At 41.9% G+C, this 12,418-nt stretch overlaps 1 protein-coding gene across 2 annotated transcripts in view; it reads right to left on the bottom strand.

Annotated features, from left to right (window-relative positions):
- TRIQK (triple QxxK/R motif containing) overlaps window positions 1-8,756 on the bottom strand; it is an 83,184-nt gene extending 74,428 nt beyond the window's left edge. Inside the window, exon 1 of one of the 2 annotated variants that reach the window (XM_077810019.1) lies at window positions 8,070-8,756. The gene's annotated coding sequence lies outside the window, so the exon portion shown is untranslated. The remainder of the gene's footprint in view (window positions 1-8,069) is intronic. The other variant, XM_077810021.1, reaches the window with a different exon arrangement.
- Between the last annotated feature and the right edge of the window lie 3,662 nt (window positions 8,757-12,418).

The raw sequence follows: 12,418 nt of genomic DNA, 5'->3' as shown, positions 1-12,418 counted from the left end.
CCCCCCTCATTCTTCTCTTCTGCAGACTAAACAATCCCAGCTCCCTCAGCCTCTCCTCATAAGTCATGTGTTCTAGACCCCTAATCATTTTTGTTGCCCTTCGCTGGACTCTCTCCAATTTATCCACATCCTTCTTGTAGTGTGGGGCCCAAAACTGGACACAGTACTCCAGATGAGGCCTCACCAATGTCAAATAGAGGGGGACGATCACGTCCCTCGATCTGCTCGCTATGCCCCTACTTATACATCCCAAAATGCCATTGGCCTTCTTGGCAACAAGGGCACACTGCTGACTCATATCCAGCTTCTCGTCCACTGTCACCCCTAGGTCCTTTTCCGCAGAACTGCTGCCTAGTCATTCGGTCCCTAGTCTGTAGCGGTGCATTGGATTCTTCTGTCCTAAGTGCAGGACCCTGCACTTACCCTTATTGAACCTCATCAGATTTCTTTTGGCCCAATCCTCCAATTTGTCTAGGTCCTTCTGTATCCTATCCCTCCCCTCCAGCGTATCTACCACTCCTCCCAGTTTAGTATCGTCCGCAAATTTGCTGAGAGTGCAATCCACACCATCCTCCAGATCATTTATGAAGATATTGAACAAAACCGGCCCCAGGACCGACCCCTGGGGCACTCCACTTGACACCGGCTGCCAACTAGACATGGAGCCATTGATCACTACCCGTTGAGCCTGACAATCTAGCCAGCTTTCTACCCACCTTATAGTACATTCATCCAGCCCATACTTCCTTAACTTGCTGACAAGAATACTGTGGGAGACCGTGTCAAAAGCTTTGCTAAAGTCAAGAAACAATACATCCACTGCTTTCCCTTCATCCACAGAACCAGTAATCTCATCATAAAAGGCGATTAGATTAGTCAGGCATGACCTTCCCTTGGTGAATCCATGCTGGCTGTTCCTGATCACTTTCCTCTCATGCAAGTACTTCAAGATTGATTCTTTGAGGACCTGCTCCATGATTTTTCCAGGGACTGAGGTGAGGCTGACTAGCCTGTAGTTCCCAGGATCCTCCTTCTTCCCTTTTTTAAAGATTGGCACTACATTAGCCTTTTTCCAGTCATCCGGGACTTCCCCGGTTCGCCACGAGTTTTCAAAGATAATGGCCAATGGCTCTGCAATCACAGCCGCCAATTCCTTCAGCACTCTCGGATGCAACTCATCCGGCCCCATGGACTTGTGCACGTCCAGCTTTTCTAAATAGTCCCTAACCACCTCTATCTCCACAGAGGGCTGGCCATCTCTTCCCCATTTTGTGATGCCCAGCGCAGCAGTCTGGGAGCTGACCTTGTTAGTGAAAACAGAGGCAAAAAAAGCATTGAGTACATTAGCTTTTTCCACATCCTCTGTCACTAGGTTGCCTCCCTCATTCATGTTCAGGAGAACATGTGCTTCAATATTACCATAAGGTTTTATGAGAGGGGGAAAAATACAGTGTCCAAAATATATCCTTACAGTTTCTACATAAAACAAAGAATACCAGGGTATTCAATAATATAAATCTAGGCCAGCTTGCATCAGAGCAAATAAATGAACAGATAAAATACAATACCAATATGAGAAATCTAACAAAGGCTACTCTCTTCCTAGTACTATCATTTTGTTCCACCACTACTACACCCTATGTCCTATTACCCTGTAAGCAGGCTTGAAGAGCGGAGAAGAGCTATATCAATTTTGTGTAGGAGTTTAATTACAGTTGTTTCCATTTTATTGCAGGATTATGAGTGTGTAATGCTACCCCTCCACACACACAAACACACACCCCTTTGCTGAGACCTTAGCTTTACTACTCTGATGGGCTTTCATACAGGCTGTGTTAATGAAAATTGATACAAAGTAACTCCTCAGTTGCAGTTAAGTTCCTGAAAAATGTGACTTTAAGCGAAATGATGTTAAGCGAATCCAATTTCCCCAGAAGAATTAATGTAAATAGGGGGGGGTTAGGTTCCAGGGAAATTTGTTTTTTTGCCAGACAGAAGGCATTATATACATTTTAAACAAGCAATTTAATACAGGTACTCTACTATAGTTGGGAGGTGCCCCCACCTTACCCCACACAGGCATAGCCTACTGGCACTGCAGGCAATGAAGCAGCCAAGGAGACTGAAGGTGCCGTAGGCTAGCAGAAGCACCTTGCGCAGCAGTAGCGGCAGCTTCCCAAGCACAGGCACCAACTTTGCCAGGGGCTGGAGGTCTCAAACATCGGCCCGCCCACTCCGCCACTTCCCCCAAGCTCCGACCCTTAACCCGCCTCCTCTCCTCCCCGCTCCACCTCCTCCCCCTTTAGGAGGAGGGGAGGAAAATCACTAGTCAGGTGCTCAGGGAGTGGCTGAAGAGGTAAGATGCAAATGTTAGTCTAATTTTTTTGAAAAACTGTGAAGCAAAGTAGTGAGCTCATTTGTACCAGTATGTCAATACACAGAATGTTCTTCTAGCTACCAACTATTTCATGGCAGTGATGGTGTCTGAGCTTTTGACAACAGACTGATAGATTTGCTGCAGACTGTGGATGCACTGAGCTCTTTCCTGTAGGAGTACAGAAACATACTGTTCCTTAGCCTTGAAAATTACTTAGGGAAATGGTGAAAATTCTATAAAGTCCTTCTATGGTCAAGACATAGAATTTAACAGTCTGTACAATACACATTTTCTGTGTACAGTAAGTGGCAGAATGCAAGTGCTCTGAATTCTTGACTATTATTTTGTTCTGCATATATGGTTATGTTTTAGTACTCTACCCACATTTACATCATAATTTCCATGGATATATATAAACTCAGAGAAAGACAAACAGTTTCTCTTTACATGTAGAACTGGAAGAATTCATCCAACAGCTTTGCTTTGTAAATCATTTCAGGTCTATTCTATTAAAGCCATAAAGGATATTAGCAAGTGCACTGGGACCTTTTGTACGAAATTATTATGCTTTGTTACTTTAAGAGGCTACTAATATTATTTAATCTCATGGAATACTTAAAAAAAGCTACTTCCAATTTAAATTAAATTTTCTTCTTTAACTAATGGCTACACGCTGATTTTCCAGATATTCCTATACCTATCTGGCCTAGTGGTTTTCTGCATTACTTTCCTAATTAGATATCAAATCATCTTGTCCTATCTTTCTCAATAAATAGGTGACAAGTAAGTTAATTACAGTAGTCAGAGGGTGCAGTGTTCACTCTTCCCTCTGAAAATTACAGAAAGATCTGTTTATAATGTTCATAATAGTTACATTTGAATAGAATATGCAAAAAACCCCATATGAATACAACATTAAAACTGGGGGCCTGATCCTCAGATGGCGAAAACCTGAGTAGCTCTGTTGAAGTCACACCAATTCACACCAGCCAAGGATCTGACTCTCAGATTTTAATCAAACAGAAGTTGGAGAGTGCACATACACATTATAGCAGCAACTTCCATTACACATTCACAAACAATGTAAGGAGACCTGCTAGGCATGCGCCTCTGCAGCATTAGAAAGAAATCACCAGCCTGGCAGCCTTCTCATCCGGTTCAACTGGGAACCACATGAACAGGCATAACAAGTTCATGGGGTAGAATATGGATATACCAAGACCCTCAGGCCCCCTCCCAAGAGCAGCAACTGAAGGCAGAGACAGCAAATCAGGGCCTTACAGCCAGCAAATTCTAAGCCTACCCTCCTAGAAGAGGCTTCACAGTTCACTGACTTTGTAATTCTCTCTACTCTGAATCTTGAGAGGTCTATTTTTCCCCTCAATTGCCATAGGCTCTTGACACCCTCTTCATTTCACCCCCTCTTAACTATGCAAACCTCCATCTGCCCAACCTTACTCTCCCTGGTTATTATGTGTGTTACCCTCCTTCTCCTTCCCCTCACCCACTTCTTTTCCCATTCTATCTCCCTCTCTTTACTCACTCCCTGATTATGCCTCCCGCTTCTCTTCCCCACTTCAGTCCAACCGCAGCACCACAACCAAAACCCACTCTCTAGAAGGCAGGTCCTCACTTGGTGTAAGTCAGTATAGTTGAATAACTAGTCAAAATTCACATTTCCTAATTTTGTGAGTGCTTGACTTTACAACCTTAACGTTCTTTTAATGCAGCCTTTTGGATGTAATTTCCTAAGTTTTTAAAGAAGCAAACTTCAAAAACAGAAATTCTATCAGGTAGCATCATATTCATACACACATGGGTCATCAGCAGGGCTGGAACTTTTAGATCCAGTACACACCTTTAACTCTTGAGACAGCGTAACGGACAGGAGTAGTAAATTGTCAGTCTCTATGTAGACCAGCCACTAGGGGGAATGAGAGACACACTTTGCCAGTGGGGTTCAAAGCACTGAGGCATTAGAGATTCTCATCACAACAGATATAAGAATTTTTTTAACATGGGCAAAGCAGCATATTTTCCTCTAATTTTGTTCTCAGAAATGGCTCAACCTTATGTTGAAGTCTTACAAAAAAAAAATAATAATCAGCCTGAAGTAGACATCACACATGGAAAATTTCAGTCCAAACAGGTAAAGTTTAGCAAAGTTATAAGCAACTGAAAACAGGGTTTTGCCAATGGAAAGAGTCAGGCAACCTTAATGACAGGTGGCAGTAGCAATTCAACCTATTATGAATTTAATGTTAAAGTTGAGATTTCAAAAGTCAGAAAATTAAATATGCCTGTTGGGCATACTGGGCATATGATTTCCAATTTCTGTCATACATATCGCAAGAAAGAAACAACGCTGTTTTCTAAGTAGGTACCATTGTTACATAGTCACCTCTCAGAGTAGAGCTGCACTTTAAGGTGAGATTTGAACAGAGCTGTAGACATGTGGTATACTGAACACAGAAATGCAGCGGCGGTTTAAAAACAAACAGCATTTAAAACAGGAAGTGAAGAATAACAAAATCACTTGAAATTGTAGTGGAGACAGAGTGAAGTCAATGGGACTAATCAATACAGGAAGTTAACTATGAGAAGCAATTATCATGGGCCCAGTTATCTTTTTTTCCTTATTTATACCAAATAGCACAACCCGAGAGAAAATAATGATTGAAACTTGGAAATATTTTACACTTTCCATCTGATCAGTATTCCCACTATATTAAAAATTGAACTAACAGAGCAATGTTTGTATAATTCAGAATGTAAAAGATTTTTTTTAAATAGATTCGAATGGAATTACACCAGGATTTTGCCCATTAGTTAGAAGACACTAACCCACAGACAGCACTCCCTACAGCAGATAACAAATTGGCCTATATGAATAACAATGTCTTCCTTGTTTAAGATATTGTCCTTTCTGGTCTACCTTATGGACCTCCTCTTCCCACTGCCATTCTCTATATTTATCTAGCATCCACCTTTAATCTGTCCCTTCTCTCAAACTTTTCACTTCTGGTGCAAGAACTTTCTCTGATGTAGCTTCTGCCATCTGGAACAATCTTACTGTATCTATTCAATTTGCCAGCTCTTCATCTATTTTCTAATTTAATGTTATCACTTCTTTTCCGACTATGCGTCCTTATTCCTCTTTACCTCTTTTATTGGACTTAGACACTGCATGGTGATGAATTAATAATACTATCACTGTTCTATGTTTGAGATTGCAAGCACAATACAGCAGGGATCACGTCTTCTTTGTTTTGTATAGCACCAAGCACAGTTTTGACACTCAAATAAATAATAATTTATTCACATACTGTTCTGCATTTAGCTCTGCAAAGTGTCCTGGGATATATAAGCTATGCAAAATAAAGTTGCGTAGTACAACTGGAATAGATGGTTAGCTAGGTGAAATCAAGCAAAATAATACTAAAGTTGATTGCTAAACCTATTGCTTAAGGAAATCCAGAAGAAATGTAACACAAAGAAATTAGCATCCTCCATTTTAAGAACGCCTGGGGTAAATGTTTAGCCAATCCTCTGAATTATAGTGGTAGGGCTACATGCAGCTAGTGTAACAAAAGCACCTGGGGTGCCATGACATTTTCTCATGACCTGCAAACATAATTCAAACTGAAAGAGTAAAAATGTATCTCTAATCATAGGCAGTTGCAGACAATTTTAGGATACTAAGGCTGCATTCATGTGTGTCCTTCCTAAGAAAACACATGCTAGGGCTTTTTCTTCTTCTTTCAGCCTTTGCCACAGACCACCTAGGTTTGTCATTACATGAAACAAAGTTCCTTTATGAATGGCAAATGACATTTAATTTCATTCCTTAGACTGGGTTTCTGTCTCATCTTCAGCATTAGAAAAATAACTACTCACTCATTCACATGTCAAAGAATATTTCAACACCAAAACTGCATATTAAAGAGCAATAACATGAACTGTGTTTCTTCATCTTCTCTACCAACATTTCCACGCTGTTTATACAGTTAGTGCACAATACTGCAATGATATATGAGATCATAAGTATGGTGATGTGAAAATAGTTTCAGTGTCTGTGATTGATAAAGTGTGGAGGTATTAAAACATTAAAAAAGTTAATCTTTGTAATAATCTCCTGAAAAGTTTTTTATATTAATTTAAAGCATTGATCATTTTAATATTTAATCAATGCAGACTTCATTTGAAATGAAGGTATCCATAGCACTAAAAAGCACTTTTTATTTTAAAAAATGATCGGTCGTGTATCCTTCATATAATTCTTTTCATTTTTTTTTAGTTAGTAAAAATAGGGAACCAGTTAGCAAATGAAACATTATTTACAAGAGAATACCCAAAACATTTTCGACAGGGATTGTGCCAGAACATATACATTTCTGTAGTTTCACAGCAGAAAACACAATCTTGTTTCTCAGAAGTACGTATGTACTATGGTGTATGTATGTTGGTTTTTGTTGTTGTGTTGGTTACTTGAGGATTTTGGGGGGCAAGGGAAGTAGAGATAGCCAGCGTGGGTGAGACCTACACTATTTGCACACCACTTTCTTTATATGACTCATTCAGATATTTTATCTGTGATAGAATAGGGAACCAGGGCTGTCCACTATGGTACTCGCCATTATAATCAGACTTTCCCTAGAAACACTCTTTGAAACATTCACCATCCTAACTTCAAGGAAAGTTCATAAAGGCACTGCAAGATATCCTATTATAAAAAGCGTATTCTCTGTAATTAGGAACTTCTGTTGCACAGTAAAATATTTTTGAGTGGTTAATATGAAAAGATATCCCAGACAAACAACCAAAAAACTTCCTAATTCCTTTTCTGGGGAAGAGGGAAGATTTTAACCACAATTCAATGTAAACTTGGGGGGTGAGGGGTGTCAACAATTACTTTGGATCAACAATTACTTTGATTCACTCTTTCTCCTCCATATCACAAAGCTAACGATCTGGCATGTTGTGCTTGAGAAGCTCCAGAATGAAAGACGAAGAGCTTCAGTTCAGAATATAAATAATTTGTCAGAGGAGTATTTGGGAATTTGCATGATGCATGCCCCAATCCTAGCTCAAGTTAATGTTATTAGTCCCTTATTTTCAATAAGCACTAAACTCACTCAGGATTTTGTATAAAGATATATATCTGGCTTCAAGTTACAATTTGCCACCATCAGTTTTGCAACCAGAGCTGTGGAGCAGCTAAAAAACAATAAATTAAACGTGATAAATGAATTCATGATTTGACACCTGGGCTGCTCCTATCACAAGCAGTTCGTGGATAGTAAGTAGTATTTAATATTGAACTCCATGAAAATAAACAAACTTACTTTCACTGGGAGATATATTACCAGGTTCAGTAGTATTCTCCATTTAAATAAAAACAATCTGTCTCAAAGCACTATACCCTTAAAGCACTTTAAATTTTTGAAGTTTTCTGTTTTCAGCAACGAAATAGTCATTTAAGACTATTTAAAGTCCAATTTTGAGTGGCCTTGTTTCGACTGAGCAGGCTCACATTAATAAATCAAAATGCTAAGAGAATTCACTATTTGGTAAGGAACAAGGACAGAAGGGAACAATGGCCATTTCCCAGAAATAACTCCCAGCAGAATGATCAGTTGCCAAAGCGAGCCTTGTTCTTCATCTTCCTTGTGTTCATGTTTAAAATACTGACCTGGGGCGGTGTTATATCTCTGAGAGCTCCACGTAGGCACAAACCACGTCCTCCTAGGAGGGTAAACTGGGCTGATTCGAGATCAAACGCAATCATGCCAACCCCAGCGTCTGCCAAGGAGCGTCTTTTGGGAACAAACCCCTCCTGCCCCGTAGGGCCTAGCACGCTTTGGGGAAGTGAAGTGACTCCTCAAAGGGGCTCGTTGGCAGAGAGGCAGCTAATTCGTTGTAAGCATCAGCCACTGCTGCAGCCCTCAAAGGCCCCCGTCGCCAGCTCCAGAGCCCGGCGGGGAGGAGCCGGGACCAGAAGGGACGGCTCCGCACAGGGCACTGCCCACACCTGCTGCCTCCAGCGCTGAGCCGCCCTGCCTGCCCCGACCAGAGGGAGTTACGGTGAAGGCGGGGTGCGAGTGTACAGGGACAGGCCGCGGGGCTAGGGTGACACAAGTGCAGGCTGTGGGCTCGCTGCACCCCCGAGGCAGCCTAGCCCCGATCCGTTCCGGGCACTCCACGCACCACCCCCTAACTGGCACCATTTCGCCCAGGGCCTCTCCCGCCCGCAACCAAAATGGCCGCCCCGAGCAGAGAGCCGGGGAACGTCACTTCGCCTAGATTGGCGGCGCACCTGGACCAATCGCGGAAAAGAGAGTTCTGCTCGACCAATGAAGAGAAGGCAAAGGTGGAAGAGGGCGGGCCACCGAGGACGCGGGCCACGCCCGTGCGATGATCCGCTAACGGCAGCCGCACTCGCTAGTCCGAGACCGTCGGGTGAGGTGACAGCCCTGGGGGAAGCGCAGTGACAAGGGCTGCGGCTGGGCCGGAGCGCCCTAACAACGTCAGCAGCGGCTCGGTACCTCCTGGGCTGAGCGGGCGAGCTCCGCCTCCTCCTGCCGTCGCTGGGCGGACTTCTCGGGCCAGGGCCTCCCGCGCCGCCCCCACCCAGCCACTGGAACAGCCTCCCCCTGCCGCCGCGGGCGAGCCCAGCCGCCCCACCCCGGCCTGCGAGGGCAGCCTAGCGGTGGCGGGCTCCAGCGTCCGCGGCCCAGCCGCAGAGCTAGGCGGGAGCTGCGGGCTTCTGGGTCCCGTTGGGGAACCCAGCCCCCCTGTCCGGCCTCTCGGGGCCCTGCCGTTGAACACGCGCCTCCAGGGCAGGAGCGGGCTCCCCACCAAGGGGGCAGCACCTGCGCTCGCACGCTTGGCAGGTGCCTGTTCCGAGCCCTGTGGAACACGTGGCCTCTTCGTGAATTAGATGGGTCAGTGCTTTGTACTTTATTCTAGCCGTAAGGTACCTTGCACCTAGATGTCTAAGCAGTGCTCGCCTACTTGCCAACTCTGCCTGTTTACGAGGGATCATCCCTATTTTTTACACAGTTCTTGGTGTCCAATGTAGTTCAAAGTCATCCATATTTTTCTTTGCTTACATCCTTATTTATAGCTTTCTGGTGGTGGCAGGTATGTATCTGTTGTGTTTATTATACAAACTGGATAGAACTATAAATACAACCTCCTCCATTTCTCCCCAGACAGGTCAACCTGATCAAAAAGCCTATTTCACTGGCATGTTAGTTGATATTCTGGCAACAGAAATTAGGAATCTGTCACAGTTACGCCTGTTACTATTTTGTTTTGTTTTTATTATTGGCATAGTGCCAATAGTGCTAGGTCTTTTCAAATGTATTTGCTTTGTTTTGACATAAAACAATAAAGAGCACCCACACTCAGGCTCTGAGCACCCCACCAGTTATTTAAAATTACAAAACTAAATACACAGTTCAGTCAATTCATAATCCAGTGCTACCACTCCTGTACATGAACCTCTACTTCAGTCTCCTGCACACAGAAAATCAAGGTTTTAAAACTCAGAGATTCTAAGATCAGAAGGAACCATTGTGATTATCTAATCTGCCCTCCTGTACTGCACAGACCATAGAATTTCCCCTAGTAAATCCTGCAGCAAGTTCAGTAACTTGTGGTTGAATTAGAATGTATTCTTTTTTAGAAGGACATTCAATCTTGATTTGATGCTGATTTATTTACCTCTGTGGAGACCACTATATGCCTTTTCTGTTTACAATTCCCATGCCAACAATAACTGGCTTCTTTGAACATAGGTAGCTCACTTAATATGCTGTTAAGTTTCTTTTACACTTTACTGTCCATGTTCAATGTAGCTTAATTACATCTTTTATTCTGGGAAAGGTCTATGTACTGTACAGGAGGTCAGAGTAGATGATCACAGTGGTTCCCTTCTGACCTTAGAATCTATGAATCTGCTGCTGGCACTATGAATAAATTTCATAACTTCTGTATATTTAAAATCTCCACTACAATATTTCATTAACTTATTTTTCATTTAATATCCTTAATTGATAAGGAGCCACGAGTGCACATTTAAACTGAAAATATTTGAATATTTGAGATATAGTTAAACCCAGAGAATGTTTGTGCAATTGCACATCCAAATACAGTATGTATGTACAGTACATGGGATCATATGCACATATACTGTATGGTTACTTGATATTGTAAGCACTGAAACAATCAGTAGAAAATAAGCACATATGGGCATCTGAACCCAGGCACCTTGTTACATGGTTCTGAGTGATCTGAAATAGTGCTGAATACAGTTTGTCCGTGTCTGAACATGCAGCTAAATTGTGTTCAGCGTATTGGTGATGCCCATTTTCACCAGTGGATCATTTTTTCCAAATGTAGACAAATTTTGTGTGTTCCCAGCAACTTCAAAATAAAGATTTGCTTTTAACTTAGATAATTTTTTCACTTCCAGGTCTGAGAGAGACAGACAAGGTTTTCATCTCAAGGCCAAAAGACATCTGTGTCATGTCTTCATTGGAAGGGACTTACATTACCCATTGACAATTTTTTCACAATCTTCAACTTCTCTTTCCTTATACAGGCCCATGTCCTTCTAAGGAAACTGTCTGTTTCTATTGTCCAGGTTTGTTCTCCTGTGAAACAGGCACCTAAAATAGTAAAAAGTTTAGAAGTGTAGTTTAAGATTTTCAGATGAGAAGAGTAGCACTGGGTAGTTTCCTGTATTTTGTAGAACGCCAAGCAGGCTGGTGGGAGTGTGTGTGTCCAGGGGCAACTGAAGTCCAAATTCTGTCTCTTGACACTTCACAGATACCATTTCTGAAAAAGTATCCCACACTGATACCACATCAATACTAAAAAGACAAGGAGTACTTGTGGCACCTTAGAGACTAACAAATTTATTAGTCTATAAAAGGGCAAGAAGTATTGTCATTTGAGTTTCACACTATACATCAGTTTGATGCCATACCCATTAAGTATGTGGATGTACCAGAAATAGCTTTAAAATTTGCAGATTTGTTACTGAAGAAATCCCTAATTTGTACTTCATCTCAGTAAACTGTCATAGGTCAAATCTGTTTTAAAACCTACATCTACAGTCCTGATTAGGAATAAGATAAAGTACCTGTAGGTTGATACTGTTTAATTAAAAATACATGTTATCCTAACTCCCTAACAGTATAATTACCATCTCTATTTAAATCCTTGTGCTTTTTTACTTTTGTTTCTAAAACTGGGTTGGCAGTGGGGGAATTTTTTAGTGATGATGAAAAATTCTATATTCATAGGCCTAGAAACTGAAATCCTACATGAATGGAACATCTACACTCTAGACAATTACAGAACAAGTTTCTCTACCCCACCCCAATCCACCAATGTTTCTCACTCCTGATCTGGAGGATAAAGGTAATTCTGACTCCATGCCCTTTCATTTCCTATCCTCTGCTCAGAGTCCCAACAGGGTGTCAGTCGTGATAGATGATGGTTTTGTGACATGAACACCTGTCTGTTGGGAGCTGTACAGGGACCAGCTCATTTCACAGAAGCCACTGAAGAGCCATCAGATGGTAATGACTTTCAGTCCCTGTTGACCTGGGCCAATTTGAATCGGTGATCTAGGGGTGAAAGGCTCCATATTCCATTACCAGTTTTCTGAGCCATCAAGTGTACTCCATTCCGCCCCTACTACTTCTGTACAGATATATTTGATAGCATTTTTCTAAATACTATCATCCATACGGACGTCTGCCATCATTTGTTGATACGGTCAATCAATACTACATTAAATGTTACTTTTCAGTTTACCCTTAATTGTCTAAAGTATATGTGGAATTTCATTATTTATATTACTCTGCCATTAAATTATGCATTACAGATTAAAAGAATAAAAGACTTGTTTACATTATTATTATTGCTCTGGCATCAACTTTTGGATTTCTGTGTAAAGAAATTAATTTCCTTTCGGAGGAGGAGAAATGGGGAATGACAAGCACTAGCTCCTGCTGCCTCTGGGAC

Source organism: Eretmochelys imbricata, chromosome 2, assembly GCF_965152235.1.
Source record: "Eretmochelys imbricata isolate rEreImb1 chromosome 2, rEreImb1.hap1, whole genome shotgun sequence".
In the NCBI taxonomy this organism is placed as follows: domain Eukaryota; kingdom Metazoa; phylum Chordata; order Testudines; family Cheloniidae; genus Eretmochelys; species Eretmochelys imbricata.
The sequence above is the reverse complement of the archived record's forward strand: the minus strand, read 5'-3'. Positions and strand labels throughout refer to the sequence as shown.